General features: G+C 40.7%; 1 protein-coding gene across 3 annotated transcripts in view; it reads left to right on the forward strand.

Annotated features, from left to right (window-relative positions):
• The window catches only part of slc35f4 (solute carrier family 35 member F4), a 135,275-nt gene that overhangs the window by 68,733 nt on the left and 51,288 nt on the right, over positions 1-15,254 (forward strand). The window lies entirely within an intron of this gene.

Genomic DNA, 15,254 nt, shown 5'->3' on the forward strand with positions numbered 1-15,254 from the left:
TGGGTGACAGTGGAAAGAATATTAGGTGCACAGCCATCGTAACAATCAAGTACAAAGAAAAGCCACTGGAATTAAAAGAACAAACACACACACACACTCCTCACACTCTTGAGAGTAAAGGTGCCAGTGTGGTTTTTCGATGCCATAGGTGAATCATTTTTGGTTCTTAAAAGTCCCATCCACATGAAGGTCATAGAAGGAATCTTTACTTATTAAGATCCATAACAAGATCCATACAGATAACTGATTAGTGAAATAAGAAAGGGTCGGGATTTTAAAAAGGTCTCTGGCTTCATACAATGACACAGGCCAAGTGCAGGTTTACGCTGGTCACTACTGTCAGTGTTCTACTAGGTTGCCTGTAAAACATGACAGATTTCAGTTTTTTTCTACATATTAGGAAGTTTTCCAAACAATCAACTTCACCTGCAAATAACTCCTCCCAGAATGCAGTGGTGCTTTGTTAAACAATAGAACCCCACAACCAAGTAAAGAGCCCTAAAGTGCAATTAAAAAACGCATATTTTTAAGAGTGCACCAGATCAGCAGCCTCTCTAACATTTACATTTATTTCTTCATGTTTTTTATAAGGGAGACACAGTGTTTGCTTTTTCTGCCTCACTGCTATAAGGGCCATTTTATTTCCGAGCCCCATCATTGTCTTTGTGGAATCGGCACGTTCTTATTAACAGTTTTTCTTAAGGTAGCCATTTGTGATAAGCTACAAATGACGTGCATGTTAGTGTGGGTGTGTGCTCATAAATGTACTCTGTGATGGAATAATGTCTGTCAAGATATGCATTGGCTTCCTACAAGGGAAAACATCATCCTATCCATCCACATTCACCGGAGGTCATCCACTGAAAGAGACCAGTTAAACTGGGATGGAGCTCCACGTCAACATAAGGACAGCTTTGTAGAGATAGTTTCTCAATCAGGATTCAGACCCTGAATTACAGAGCTGTGAAAAAGAGGCATGGGGTGTTTATGTAAATCCACTTAGATGGCACTAATGAAGAAATTATCTCCATAGTGAGATTAGATTATTTTTTTCGAGAGTTGCATGGAGTATTGAACTAAAAACCTAACATCTCCAGAAGCATGGGTTTGAATCTTGTCATTGTAGTGAAGTCTGCATGTTCTCTTTGGGGTCTGTATGGGATTTTCCTCCTGGGGGCTCCACATTCTAAAGCCGTGTATGTTAGGTTAATTGTTGGCACAGCGTTTGTGGTAGTGGGTGTTGTGAAGGGTTTGCACCCTCTCTAGAGTTTCTTCCTATCTTGTCTGCAATCTTAACCCCGTCACCCACACATGAAAAATGGCACGGTATGCTTAAAGAATGGATGAATTATGTCCATAACCATGACTACTAAATCATATAGTCTATACAAGCTGCCAAGTTCGAGTGTGCTGGCAGGTTAAGTGACATTCAGTCACATAATTTAAAAAGGAGTGAACTGGTAATGTTGTAATTTAATTTTACAACACAAACTGTATGCAGGAAATATGATCCGGAGGCTAATAAGGCAGCGAGTGAGCCAGCTAAACAGGAGTTTACAAGGATGTACATCTGCAAAAGGAAAACTCCATGAAATATAAATCTTCAGCAGTCAAGACTAGGGGCTTACCTGATTAAGACCCAACATCTAAACTTTCTGACTTTCTCCTTATTTCTCTTCCTGGAATGAACTTCAGCCTGAAGGATGGTTTCAGCTCGTGCTTTGAGTTCGGTGCCTTAGTCATTCTGCCTTAATATCAGCAGGCCTTGTTTCAGCTTTCACTAAAAACGTGTTAAACAAAATTGTTATTTGAATTCTGATTACATAAGTTACAAATATTTTTTTTTATACAGTCCACACTTACTAACAGCACCTCTCAATGATCTGCTGTGATGTTTTTGAACTTCTAAACAGTTTACTCTTTCTTCATAGTGAATGCAAAAAGCAAATATTCCATTTTAGATCATGTCCATTTGTTTGTTTTATAGCTGACTCTCGGTGCCTACCTTACTAATGCTGACTCTGCTTTTAATGTCAATAAAATTGACTTTATTGTTCTATTTTCTAACCTGATGACTGGACAACAAACAGTGTAGCCAAGCCATAGGGATTTGGGAATTGGACTTTAAACCACGAATATGTCCTCTCAATTCCTGCTCCAGTTGTATATATAGTATATGTACATGCAGAATGTCTCCTGATTTTAGTTTGGCTAAACATATCTGTCAAATATGCAGTTTACGATAACAGAAATACCCAGTGTCTCTGTTTCCTAGTCACTGATTTCTGCCATCTTCGGTACCACGTGTTACTTTATATGTAGTATATATTTTTAGTTTTCTCTGCAAAGTTATGGCGATTGCTATTCAAGGTGCTGTATGAAGTAAAAAAAAGTTTGAAATCTGTGAGAAAATCCACTAGTCTGCCTATAAATACGACTTGGTCTAAGGATTTGTTTATAGTAATCACAAGTTATTTTCCAAATATTAGTCTATTAAACAGATTTCATCTTTATGATTCTTTTTATTTTTACTCCAAGCAGTGAGCCATGTTCATAACTCTATGCTCTTCAGTATAATATTAACATATTTTTATTTAGCAACCTTTAGGCATTTACAGGTGTATAAAAAAAACAGGACTCTGTCTGATGGTAGGTTTAGGTAGTGTCACAGATGCCTGGGGTTCTTACCCAGCTGGGACGCCAGGAAGGACCGGAAGGTGGCATTTATATCTTCCAGGTCACGAGGGGGCAACTGTCCTGGGTTAGGAGAGGACCCCGGGAGAGGAGCAAGGAGGTTCCAACCTGTTGGGACCCGTGGCCACTGCTAGGGGGCGCCTCAAGCCTCATGACACCTGGGAAACGTTTACTTTCACCACACCTGGGAAGATGGAGGAAGAGCCTTCCAGGGCTGCCCGGAGTGCACCTGGAGCACATCCGGGTAGAAATAAAAGGGGCCGCCTCACTACAATCTGGAAGCTTGAGTTGGGAGTGGGAGCAGGACAAAGCTCCCATAAGGAGAGGAAAGGCGGCCACGGACAGTGAGAGAAAGCCCGAAAAAGGAGTGATTGGTGCTGGGAGCACTGTGTGTTGTAAGGGACTGTGTAATTTGTGGATTGATAAAACGTGTACTTTTATAAAGATGTGGTTTCCGACTGGTGGTGTCCGGGCAAGTCTCACAGTAGCTATAAGCACAGGAGGTCTCTGAAGATTCTGTAACTGTGTACCTGTTCACCAGCCATTTCATTCATCAGTATCGTTGAGCCAAGACCCTGTCCATGTGCCTCTGAAATTATTTATCATATTAATATCGTATCATTTACCTCTGACTACAAATATAACACCAGGTCATGTCATTTGCAGAAATTCTCAGATGATTCTGCACTTATGGGGTGTATTGATAAAGAGGATGAGATAGAGGAGAGGAGAGTAGTCAGGTGGAAAAGTTTGTTTCTTCGAGCAAAGAGAACTGTCTGCATCTTAACATCAGCAAAACCAAGGAACTGCTTATTGACTTTCAGTGCACCAAAGATCTTCAATATCTGGTCACTACTCCAGGAGTGGATGTAGTGATGGTCCACTCCTACAATTACGTGGGGCTACACATTAATGACAGGTTGGACTGGTCTCAGAACCCAGAGTGACTATATATAAGAAAGGGTAGAGCAGACTCTTTTTTCCATGGGAGACTGTGTTCCTTTAATGTGGGAAGAGACCTCTTTCACCTCTTCAATAAGTCTGTGATGGCCAGTGTGATTTTCTAAGCTGTGATGTGTTAGGCTGGTAACAGACTAATTAAAAGGGCAAGCTCAGGTGTAGGACACACTCTGGACCCCCTGGAGGTCTTAGCAAAGGAGAGAATTAAAACAAAACTGAATGCCATTATGAACAATGCTGCACATCCTCACTCTGACACACTAACACTGAAGATTTTCTAGCAACAAATTATTCAGCAGTGTGGTAGGAAACACGATGGGGGTTCTTTATACCAACAGCAATACGTCTGTATAATGCCTCACTCGGACTGGGACCGTCAGTCAAGTCAGACCTTTTCTTTTTAATTTTCTTGCTTTATACGCATATGTGTGTTCAGACCAAAGTGTGTGTGCATATTTATTTATTTACTTATCTACCTATTATGTATTCACTTATTTAAAGAGCATCTGTTAAAAGCCAGATTTCCACGGGGACAAATAAAATTCTATCTATCTATCTATCTATCTATCTATCTATCTATCTATCTATCTATCTATCTATCTATCTATCTATCTATCTATCTACTGTATGTTGAAAAGACGGTGACTCTGTTTTCATGCATTCATTCTTCATTCATATGTTTGTTTGTCCATTCATTTGTTGGTTCTTTATTGCTTACTCCAAACTCTTAACCATGTTTTTGTCTCCAGGGGTTAGTGTCTGCCCATACCCTGTTGTTTAAATTGCTCTGATAGACACTAGTATTATAAGTCTTGCCAAAGGTGAGGGAGACATGCTGATGGTAATCAGCTTTTTTGCCATTATACACAGTTATTGTTTTTATGAACTTTTGCTTCATGCACGTTTTTATCTTTTTAAGAAAATGTGGTCTATGTGCCATCCTTTCAGATCCTTGGTCATATGGAATCCCCTAAAGTAAATTGTTAAGCATTAACTCTTATTTATTATGAACACTTAACAATTACTGTATAACTCATATTAAAATATTTACCAAACAGCATTAAGTTTGCCTACAGTAAAGCCATGGTGTTTTGAATGTCATGTTCTGTATGAATGTCTACTGACCAAGGCACCCTGGAGGCTACAGTCACAGCCATAGTCTGGGCCTGGAACAGACAGACAGATAGCATTCACCCCCTTAGAAGATTTCACATTTTCATATCATATAACATTGAGTGGATTTATTTTGTCTCATTTGACACTGACCAACAGACAAGGACTCTTTAACAACAAAGTGAAATCGGATCTCTGCAATGTGGTCTAATTTAATTACAAATACAAAACACAAAGTAATTGATTGAATTTGCCCCCTTTAATATGAGCAGACCACCACAGAAAAACTGAGTGTTCTTGCAAAAAGAAGAGCAGCGAAGGAGGCCACCCAGATAACTCTGAAGGAGTTACAAGCTACAGTAGCTAAGACCGGAGTGACTTTGCAGACAACAACTGTTACCCGAGTGGAGTGCAACACACAAGATATCTCAGCTGGAGTTTACCAGAAGGCAGGTGGGAGACTCTGAAGTCATCTGCAAAAAGGTTCCAAAAGTGATCTTTTTCACTATTTGATCAAACACCATGTTTCATGTAAGCCAAACATTGCAAAACATCAAAAACATGGCACGCCAACATGACTTATGGTGGTGCCATCTTCATGCTGTGGAGATGCTTTTCTGCAGCAGCCCCTGTAAGGCTTGTGAGAGAAGAAGGTAAAACGAATGCAGTAAAACACAGGTAAATCCTGGAGGAAAACTTGATGCAGTCTGCAAGAAACCCACACCTTGGAAGAAGGTTTATTTTCCAGAAAGACAACATCCCCAAACTTACAGCAAAGGCTACATGGGAATAGCTTAAAAATAACCATGTTAATGTCCTGGAGTGACCGATTCAGGGTTCAGATCTCAAACAAGTTATGGCTGGGCGTGAAAAAGGCTGATCACTCACAATCTCTAATGCAACCTGACAGAGCATTAGCAGTTTTACAAAGAACAATGAGAAGAAATGTGTCCAGATATGAAAAGCTGATAGAGAGAGATGTGGACACACAGACTGAAGGCTGTCATGGCTGCTGACTTGAAGGGAATGAAAACTTACATGATCAGTTCTTGTATGTTTTTATATTTGCAATTAATTTAGACCACTTTGTAAAGATCTGTTTTAAAGTAAGGTGTGTACAGGGGGTCCTCGGGTTACGACACAGTTCCGTTCTTACAACAGTGATGTAACCCGAATTTTGGTGTAAGTCGAAACACACTCTAGCCTAAGTCACTTACCAATCTTAACACATTTGCAAAATCATAATCTAGAACATACAAACACAAAATCTAAGCCTGAGAAAAAAGAAAAGGACATAAATATACTGTATTTTACACTGTACTGTAGTAACAGAAAGAATGAGTGTAAAAAAATCCTTACCTTTATTCCTTCTCATGTGTCAATTTTTTTAGGTTTTTATGGGAGTGAGTGTTGTAAACTCGAAACGTTGTAACCCAAGGACCTCCTGTATTTATTCTATAAACATAATCATTGGGTGAGCATGATACTCACTGTTACTCACACCTTGGCCTTTTTTTACTTCAAATGAGATGGCAAAACTGAACACAGAACTAACTGCTTGTGTACACTGATGTCTGTTTCGATTCGCCTTACTTTTCATTTTTATTACACTTTAAGTTGGTGGTTCAGACTGTTAATCAATATTTCCTGTTTCCGTTTAGACTATCTGAGCTGACACAAGTAAATATTGCGCAAAAGTATGAGTTGTGTAGTCTTCATTCTTTGCAATTTATCATGTACTGCTTATATAATATTTAAACTTGTTAACGTGAAGTGTGTTCTTTTTTGCAATGTCCATGAAGGGCACCATATACTGTAAAGATAGACTGATCAGATGGAGATATTTCAAGTGTCTGTTCATTAGCTCATGGGGTCGTCTCATGGTGCCTCCAGATTTGGATGTCTAGACCTTCCAGAGCCATGACATTTTTGGTTCATCTGTGGCACATGAAAATGTAATGCTGTGGAAACTGGTGTTGTAATGAGGGGACACATTTACGGCAGGCCTCTTAAACATAATGAACCAAGTACACCAAGATCAATGTCAAGTGTGCACTTATTAAATTGAATTAAACACAAGAGAGTGATAAATTAAAAGGAATGCAAAATACCAGACAAAATAGTAAACTGCAGTGTCTGTGGACCCCCCTATGCAGGTAAAGTTGCTCTGCTGACCTTACAGTGCTACAAACCTCTCACTTCTTTCAGCTCTTCATTGCTCTTCTCTCTGGCACTTATCTGCTGCAAGATGGACCCTTGTCCCTTACCCTCCTACTCAAAATCAAATTGCTTCAGTTCATGAGATGGTTTTATAGGTCATTAATGGCCACATGTCCCTCTAGTGGCCACATCGTCCCCACAACCCTAAGTATCCCATCGCCTTTTAGTGCAACCCTCCTACTCTATGTCCTCTTGAAGGAGGTAACCTCACCCCTGCCTACCTAGCCTGGGGTTGGCTAATGCCCTCTGTCATTCAGGAGGCCTTTTAAATTCTCCTGAGTCCTCCATGGTCTCACTCTCTCTATACAGAAAAAAACAGACATCCCTGGCATTACATCACCTTATAGGCATTACTTGTGGAGCTGAGAAAATCACATTTTAGCCACCTTATATTGCAGAAAGGAAGAATTTCATGTTAACATTTGTTTTGTTGATACTGCTACAGTAATACTGCATAAGTTGCCAAAATGTGTTGAGTTGGTCTTTTTGTACAGCTTGGATCATTAAGTAAAACACTCAGTCTAAATAAACTCAAAGAGTTCATGGGGACATGTTCTTCTGTACAGTTCAAGTTAGACATCCAGTGGGTTATTCAATGAAAAGCTAAAAGCGCTGAAAGTGCATCAGATATTTCAGGTGTGAGACTTGCCCGGACACCACCAGTCGGAGACCACATCTTTATAAAATTCACACATTTATTAAACATAATAAATACAGTCCTGAAACACCACACAATGCTCACACGGCAATAATAACCACAATTCTCTTCAATAACTCAATGTCCTTGGCCTCCAATCTCCTCCTGGGAGCTTCGTCCTGCTCCCTCTCCCGACTCTAGCTCCCCGACTGTCAGGAGGCGGCGCCTTTTATTCCCGCCCGGATGTGCTCCAGGTGGCTGGTGACGATCTTCCGGCAGCACTTCCTGGTGTGGCGGAAGTGCTGCCCTTTGCCCCGGAAACACTCCGGGCGTCCCTGGCAGGTTCCACCGCCATCTTGCCAAGTGTGGCGGAAGTAATGTTCTCCCGGGTTCTAGGAGGCTTAAGGTGCCCCCTGGCGGTGGCCACGGGTCCCAACGAGTTGGAAAGTCTCTCCTCCTCTCCTGTGGTCCTCTCCTGCTCCAGGGCGGTTGTGTCCTTCTGACCTGGAAGCTTTTAATGCCACCTTCTGGTCCTTCTAGGCATCCCGGCCGGTTAAGAACCCCAGCCGTCTGTGACACAGGTTATGGAGTAACAAAGAAAACAGCTGTTACTCCAATGTCTACTGAAATTGCTGGAATGTATTTTGTTTAAATTTTGCAGATATAATAATATTAATAATAACATTTCAAAAGAAATCTTTAGGATTGTTTAATATCAGTTCCTCCATCCATGTTCAGAATGTGTGTTTTGTAGTACTGGTTGTGTTGGGGCCAACTGAAAGAGTGTGCCATCAACCTCTTGCCAGTCGGGCACCCCATCACTATAACTACAGTGCATACATACTCTGTGTGTGTAAAGATATATAAATATACAATTCATATGTATATATGGCTAACCTGGGTAAACGAGTGATGTTGGTGAATGTACAGTACGTATATACAATGCCATGAAATTAAATTAGCCTCTTTAATTATTTCCTTCATTACTGCAATTTTTTTAAACAGTGAATGGTTTTAGGTTTTCACACAAATATATAATATAGATAAAGGGACCCAAGTTAAAAAATAACATTTACTTTTCAGTCATTGAATGAATATTAAAAAACTGATATCCTTTTGTCATTGAGTCCCTTTATTTGAGAGAATGAAGTACAGACACGATTAACAATTCACGTCTCTTTCTCACAAAGATGGCCTTTATGGCGTCAGGGGCACACACACACATGCTACATCTACTTGGAAGTGAAAGCATTGAGATTTGTGCTAAAAACAATTTAGGGCTTTAATGAGAAATATTGACATTACAGGCATATTGTCATTTTGCTTGGCTTTTCTCTACATTCATAATGGCTAACACGGTACAACACCCTAGTACTAAAAGGTATAATGTTGTAACATTTTAAACTGAACATCACATTATTACTGTATATGAGGTATGCTGATTGCATTGTTTACAAATTCACATTTTTAGAACTGATACACCATTTACTTTTTCATTGACTATGCAGCCAACAACACAATGAGTGAGTTCAGCCTTAGTAGCAGCACCCCCATTAGCCACTGACGGTGGTCTGCAGTTCTCCACAACCAAGACATGCACAGCACTGGTTATCCAACATGTTTTTTGGTTTGACCAGTTTATCAGTAAAACCCAAGATAAGATTGTTACAGGGATTTAGAGTAGTATGGCATTCTCAAATCTGCTCATTCCAATTCTTGGGGCTGCAGGGCTCGATGCAAGATGGGAATCAGCACCTGATGGAGCATCATTCCATCACAAGACCCACTATTGCGCCCAACTGTGCTCACTCCGGGGGCCTTTCGAGTTGCAAGTAAATATAAGAAGCACTTTTCTAGAGATCTTGTAGTAGTAGTAGTAGTGGCAGAGCGACGGGCACTAAGCAAACTGCTATCAATCATGAAGAATCCACTGCATCCACTTAACAGGATCATCTCCAGACAGAGGAGTAGCTTCAGTGACAGACTTTTGTCACCGTCCTGCTCCACTGACAGACTGAGGAGATCGTTCCTCCCCCACACTATGCGACTCTTCAATTCCACCCAGGGGAGTAAATGCTAACATTAATTTTATTTTAATTCTTTTCATTTTTATTACTATTTAATTTAATATTGTTTCTTTGTATCAGTATACTGCTGCTGGATTATGTGAATTTCCCCTTGGGATTAATAAAGTATCTATCTATCTATCTATCTATCTATCTATCTATCTATCTATCTATCTATCTATCTATCTATCTATCTATCTATCTATCTATCTATCTATATGTGTACACAGTACCGTGAAATTCGTACTTACGTGTGTGTTTGGAAGCACAAGAAACCTGGAAAAAAAAACCACATGCAGACATGTAGGGGAGACACAGGGTTTAAACCCAAGGTGTTGGATCCATGAGAAAAATTGCATGTTCTTCTGCATGTCCCACCATACTAAAAAGAAACAGTCATTCTGAAAAACTGGTAAGGATAACAGTACTAATATGTTGAATGTAAAGGAAAGTAATACCTACAATAAATAGAGCAGGAGGACATAAATGTGCAGTCGGGTCTTAATTTTGTATTAATTTAGCGGGCATACATTCCAATTATGGACCTTCAAACTGACACGAATTTGTGAAGCAGAATTTTAGTAAAATTAATGGCAAAACTTTTTTTTTTTGTTTTGCTGTGCCAGCTTCATTTGAGACTTCACACTTGAACAACTGCTTAGTAATATAGGGTGGTCCAGATCAAATTATGCAATTTTCATTACGCTATTACTTATTAAGTTTATTACATAGTGTGAAGGACAGCCGGGTCCCATGCCCGACAGGGACGCCCCTGCTATTTATGTTCCGGGGGAGCCGCCATGGGCAGTCCAATATATCCCCCTGGACGCTTGGTGACAGCCTCCCTGGCCGACGGTGATTCCCCAACCGCCCGCAGGGCTCCATGGGAGATGGAGTCCTCCACAGCTTGGTTGGGGCCCGGGGTGGCCGCTAGGGGGCGCTGTCTGCTTCCCACAGCCCAGCTGGACGAGTCTTCAGCCCCACCCGGAAGTGCAATTAGGACCAGGTGGTTAATCACCTGGAACGCTTCCGGGTGGGCTATAAAAGGGCCCAGCCACCACCACTCGAGGACCCAGAGTTGGGAGGAAGGAGACGAAGCTTGTCTGGGAGGAGTGGTGGAGAATTGTGGTGATCGTGAGTTTTGTGCTTGGTGATTTTTGGACTGTGTATTGCCTGTGGGTCACGGGGAAAACGTGCGCCCACGAGGGAAGAAAAAATAAAAGCTTGTTTATTTTACACGTGCCTCTGCTTAAGTCTGTGCCAGGTCGGGCGCTATATAGCGCCTTTTGCAATAGAAAATCACCCGAAAAATCCCAGACCATCAAGAAGTGTGCGAACTGACAACATGAAGAATCGTCTTCACGCCTAACTGGAATCGTCCCCATATAAATCAAAGTCATCCAGACATTCTGGATCTGCATAATTAAATCTGGACCACCCTGTAGTTACTCATCCCATGTGTGAAAATAAAATCATCAGAAGGCACTCCATGTTTACTGCCCAGTAGATAATACTTTGTTCTTAATATACCTAAAATGGGACATGTCAGCCGTGTGTCTTTTAAAACTCTTTAAGCTTAATTGTAAATAAGGTCTCATCCTGTGTGTAGACTTTAATTTATAATGAATTGGCTTTATGGCAAAATTACTGATGAAAGTTTCACATGTTATCATTTTTAGTTATGTTTAAGGTTTTAGCATGTTTGAAGTTTTAGTGAGACATATAAAAATCGGTTTTGATCTGTTATTGGTTTGAAGCAGCAATGCTATGGAATAGTAATTGTTTTTGTTAATCTTTTATTAAAATATATAACACATTACCTAATTAAGAAGCACTTGTTTGTTGAAATGACATTTTCTTTACCATTTTGTTGTATACAGTATATATTTGACAGTCACTCTGTGCTCAATGCATTGTTGTTTTAAGGCAGGGGCTGCCTTGCTCACTGTGCCTCATGAACAGCCTGGAGCCACCTGCACAGTCTCAGATGCAAGCAATGTGTTGTGGGAATGTCCTTCAGTGACATCTCTCTATTATAAAAGAACATTTTCAGGCGAGACTATTTCCAAGAGATTTTTTATACTCCCGCCATCCTCTCCACCATTTACGGTTAACAGCCCACACCCACGGTCCTCTCACCTCTCATTTGTGTGAATAATTTTGTCAGACACAGTTCCTGCGCTCTCAGCTCTTATAAATTTTTACGTTTTCTTCACTTTAAGTTCCCAATAAAAGAAGACTTATTATGTCCAAATCTTAATGAAGAATTTCATTCCGAAGGGTTATCAACAGAAGAAATGAGTACACGGGCAAACCTAGCACAGAGAAATGATGAAGTCAAATGAATTAACATGAAAATTGTCGATCAGTTACATGGCAAATTGGTTAAATGCGTATCAATAGACTATGCTGAAACAGTTGCTGGTGATTGTGTGAAAGATGAAAATATCAACTTACAATATCCCGTAGAATATCTAAAACCGTTAACACCATCCAGTCTTCCACTGTTGAAAGAAGGATGCATCGTAATGTTATTGTGTAATTTATGTATGAGTGATGGGCTATGCAATAGGACAAGATTAGTTGTATTCAAAATCGGTCGAACAATTCTGACATCTTCTGCAGAAAACATTAGACACCAAAGGAGGTCTTGATATGCCATTCCTTTTAAAACATTTCTAGTTTCCCGTTGGAATAATTATTGCTATGACAATTAACAAATCACAGGGACAAACATTTGAAAAAATCGTTTTATTTAGTAGAGCGAAAACAACGATTTTAACTCACGGACAGTTATAGATTGCGTTGTCACGATGTAACTCCAAACACGGAATCAAAATTCAAAGCGATATTGATTAAAAGTTAATTCCAAATATTGTTTTTACTGAAGTTTCACAGTAAAAGTTTAAGTTAAAAAGTATTTGCATGTTAATTTCAAAGGCAAACAGAACAAAAACATTTTAATGCAATGAATACATCTAATGCAACATGAAACATAGTTTTCTTTCAATTTATTAAGTTTTACTATTTTTTACTATGGTTAATTAGTCGCTGTAATGTAAAACAGTTTGGTTTATTATGAAGATGTATTAACTCCCATGAAAATAACAATCTGTTTAAATTGTACATCCCCTTCCCCATACGTGAGCGGCAGAGCCGCGAAGTGGCTAGCATAGTCCCGCCGGGGGTTGGTGAGCAAAGTGAGCAGGGGGCAGAGCCCCCTAGTTTTTACAAAGAAACTGTGCTGACTGGGCAAGGTTTTAAAAATATTTTAAAAATACTTTTTCTCATTTCCAAATATTAAAGATAAGTGAAGTTATTGTATGTTTCATGGTGGCAGTGTACAATGGGCACTATTTCGGCAGGAAGAATCATTTTTAGTGGCCGACTTTCTATAGGGATGGCAGTAAGCAATACAGAAGGTGCTATTCTATGTTGTAGGAAAAGGTGATTACTGGAATACTCCAAAAAATTATTCTAATTATTCTTTCAGCTGCTCCCGTTAGGGGTCGCCACAGCGGATAATCTTCTTCCATATCTTTTTGTCCTCTGCACCTTGTTCTGTTACACCCATCACTTGCATGTCCTCTCTCACCACATCCATAAACCTTCTCTTAGGCCTTCCTCTTTTTCTCTTGCCTGGCAGCTCTTCCACCCTCCCTGTACTCTCTTTTTCACCTCTCTTCCACAATCCCAATTACTCTGTACTGTTGATTCCAAATATTTAAACTCATCCACCTTCACCAAATCTTCTCCCTGCATCCTCACCATTCCACTGACCTCCCTCTCATTTACACACATGTATTCTATCTTGTTCCTACTGACCTTCATTCCTCTCCTCTCTAGAGCATATCTCCACCTCTCCAGGGTCTCCACAACCTGCTCCCTACTATCGCTACAGATGACAATGTCATCAGCAAACATCATAGTCCACGGGGACTCCTGTCTAATCTCGTCTGTCAGCCTGTCCATCACCATTGCAAATAAGAAAGGGCTCAGAGCCGATCCCTGATGTAATCCCACCTCCACCTTGAATGCATCCATCACTCCTACCACAGACCTCACCACGGTCACACTTTCCTCGTACATATCCTGTACAACTCTTACATACTTCTGTGCCACTCCCGACTTCCTTATACAATACCACAACTCTTCTCGAGGCACCCTGTCATATGCTTCCTCCAGGTCAACGAAGCAATGCAACTCCTTCTGGCCTTCTCTATGCTTCTCTATCAACACCCTCAGAGCAAACATCTCATCTGTGGTGCTCTTTCTTGGCATGAAACCATACTGCTGCTCACTAATCATCACCTCACTTCTTAACCTAGCTTCCACTACTCTTTCCCATAACTTCATGCTGTGGCTCATCAATTTTATCCCCCTGTAGTTACTGTATATCCCCCTTATTCTTAAATATCGGCACCAGTACACTTCTTCTCCACTCCTCAGGCATCCTCTCATTTTCCAAGATTCCATTAAACAATCTGGTTAAAAACTCCACTGCCATCTCTCCTAAACACCTCCATGCTTCCATAGGTATGTCATCTGGACCAATGGCTTTTCCATTTTTCATCCTCTTCAAAGCTGTCCTTACTTCCCCCATGTTAATCTGTTGCACTTCCTGATTCACTATCTCCACATCATCCAACATCTTCTCTCTCTAATTCTCTTCTTTCATCAGCCTCTCAAAGTACTCTTTCCATATGCTCAACACACTCTCCTCACTTGTGAGTACGTTTCCATCTTTATCCTTTATCACCCTAACCTGCTGCACATCGATCCCTATGTCTAGTCAATTGGTACAGGTCCTCTTCTCCCTCCTTAGTGTCCAACCTCTCATACAACTCATCATATGCCTTTTCTTTAGCCTTCACCACCTGTCTTTTCACCTTACTCCTTATCCCCATGTATTCCTGTCTATTTTCTGCATCTCTCTGACTATCCTGCTTCCTCTTCGCCTACCTCTTCCTCTGTATACTCTTCTGTACTTCCCCATTCCACCACCAGGTTTCCTTTTCCTCCTTCCTTTTTCCAGATGTCACGCCAAGCACCCTTTTTGCTGTCACCCTTACTACATCTGCTGTAGTTTCCCAGCTGTCTGGTAATTCTTCCCTGCCACCCAGTGCCTGTCTCACCTCCTCCCTAAACTCAACCTTGCAGTCTTCCTTTTTCAACTTCCACCATTTGATCCTTGGTTCTGCCCTTACTCTCTTCATCTTCTTGATCTCCATCGTCATCCTACAGACCACCATCCTATGCTGCTTAACTACACTTTCCCCTGCCACCATTTTGCAGTCTTCAATCCCCTTCAGATCAGCTCTTCTGCATAGTATGTAATTTACCTGTGTGCATCTTCCTCCACTCTTGTATGTAACCCTATGTTCCTCTCTCTTTTTAAAATATGTCCATCCTTTTGGCAAAATCCACTATCCTCTGACCTTCTTCATTTCTCTCCTTGACACAATACCTACCCATCACCTCCTCATCTCCACTGTTCCCTTCACCAACATGCCCATTGAAATCCACTCCAATCACCACTTGATGTACACTGTTCATCACTTCAT

This window comes from Polypterus senegalus, chromosome 18, assembly GCF_016835505.1.
Source record: "Polypterus senegalus isolate Bchr_013 chromosome 18, ASM1683550v1, whole genome shotgun sequence".
NCBI classification, from domain to species: domain Eukaryota; kingdom Metazoa; phylum Chordata; class Cladistia; order Polypteriformes; family Polypteridae; genus Polypterus; species Polypterus senegalus.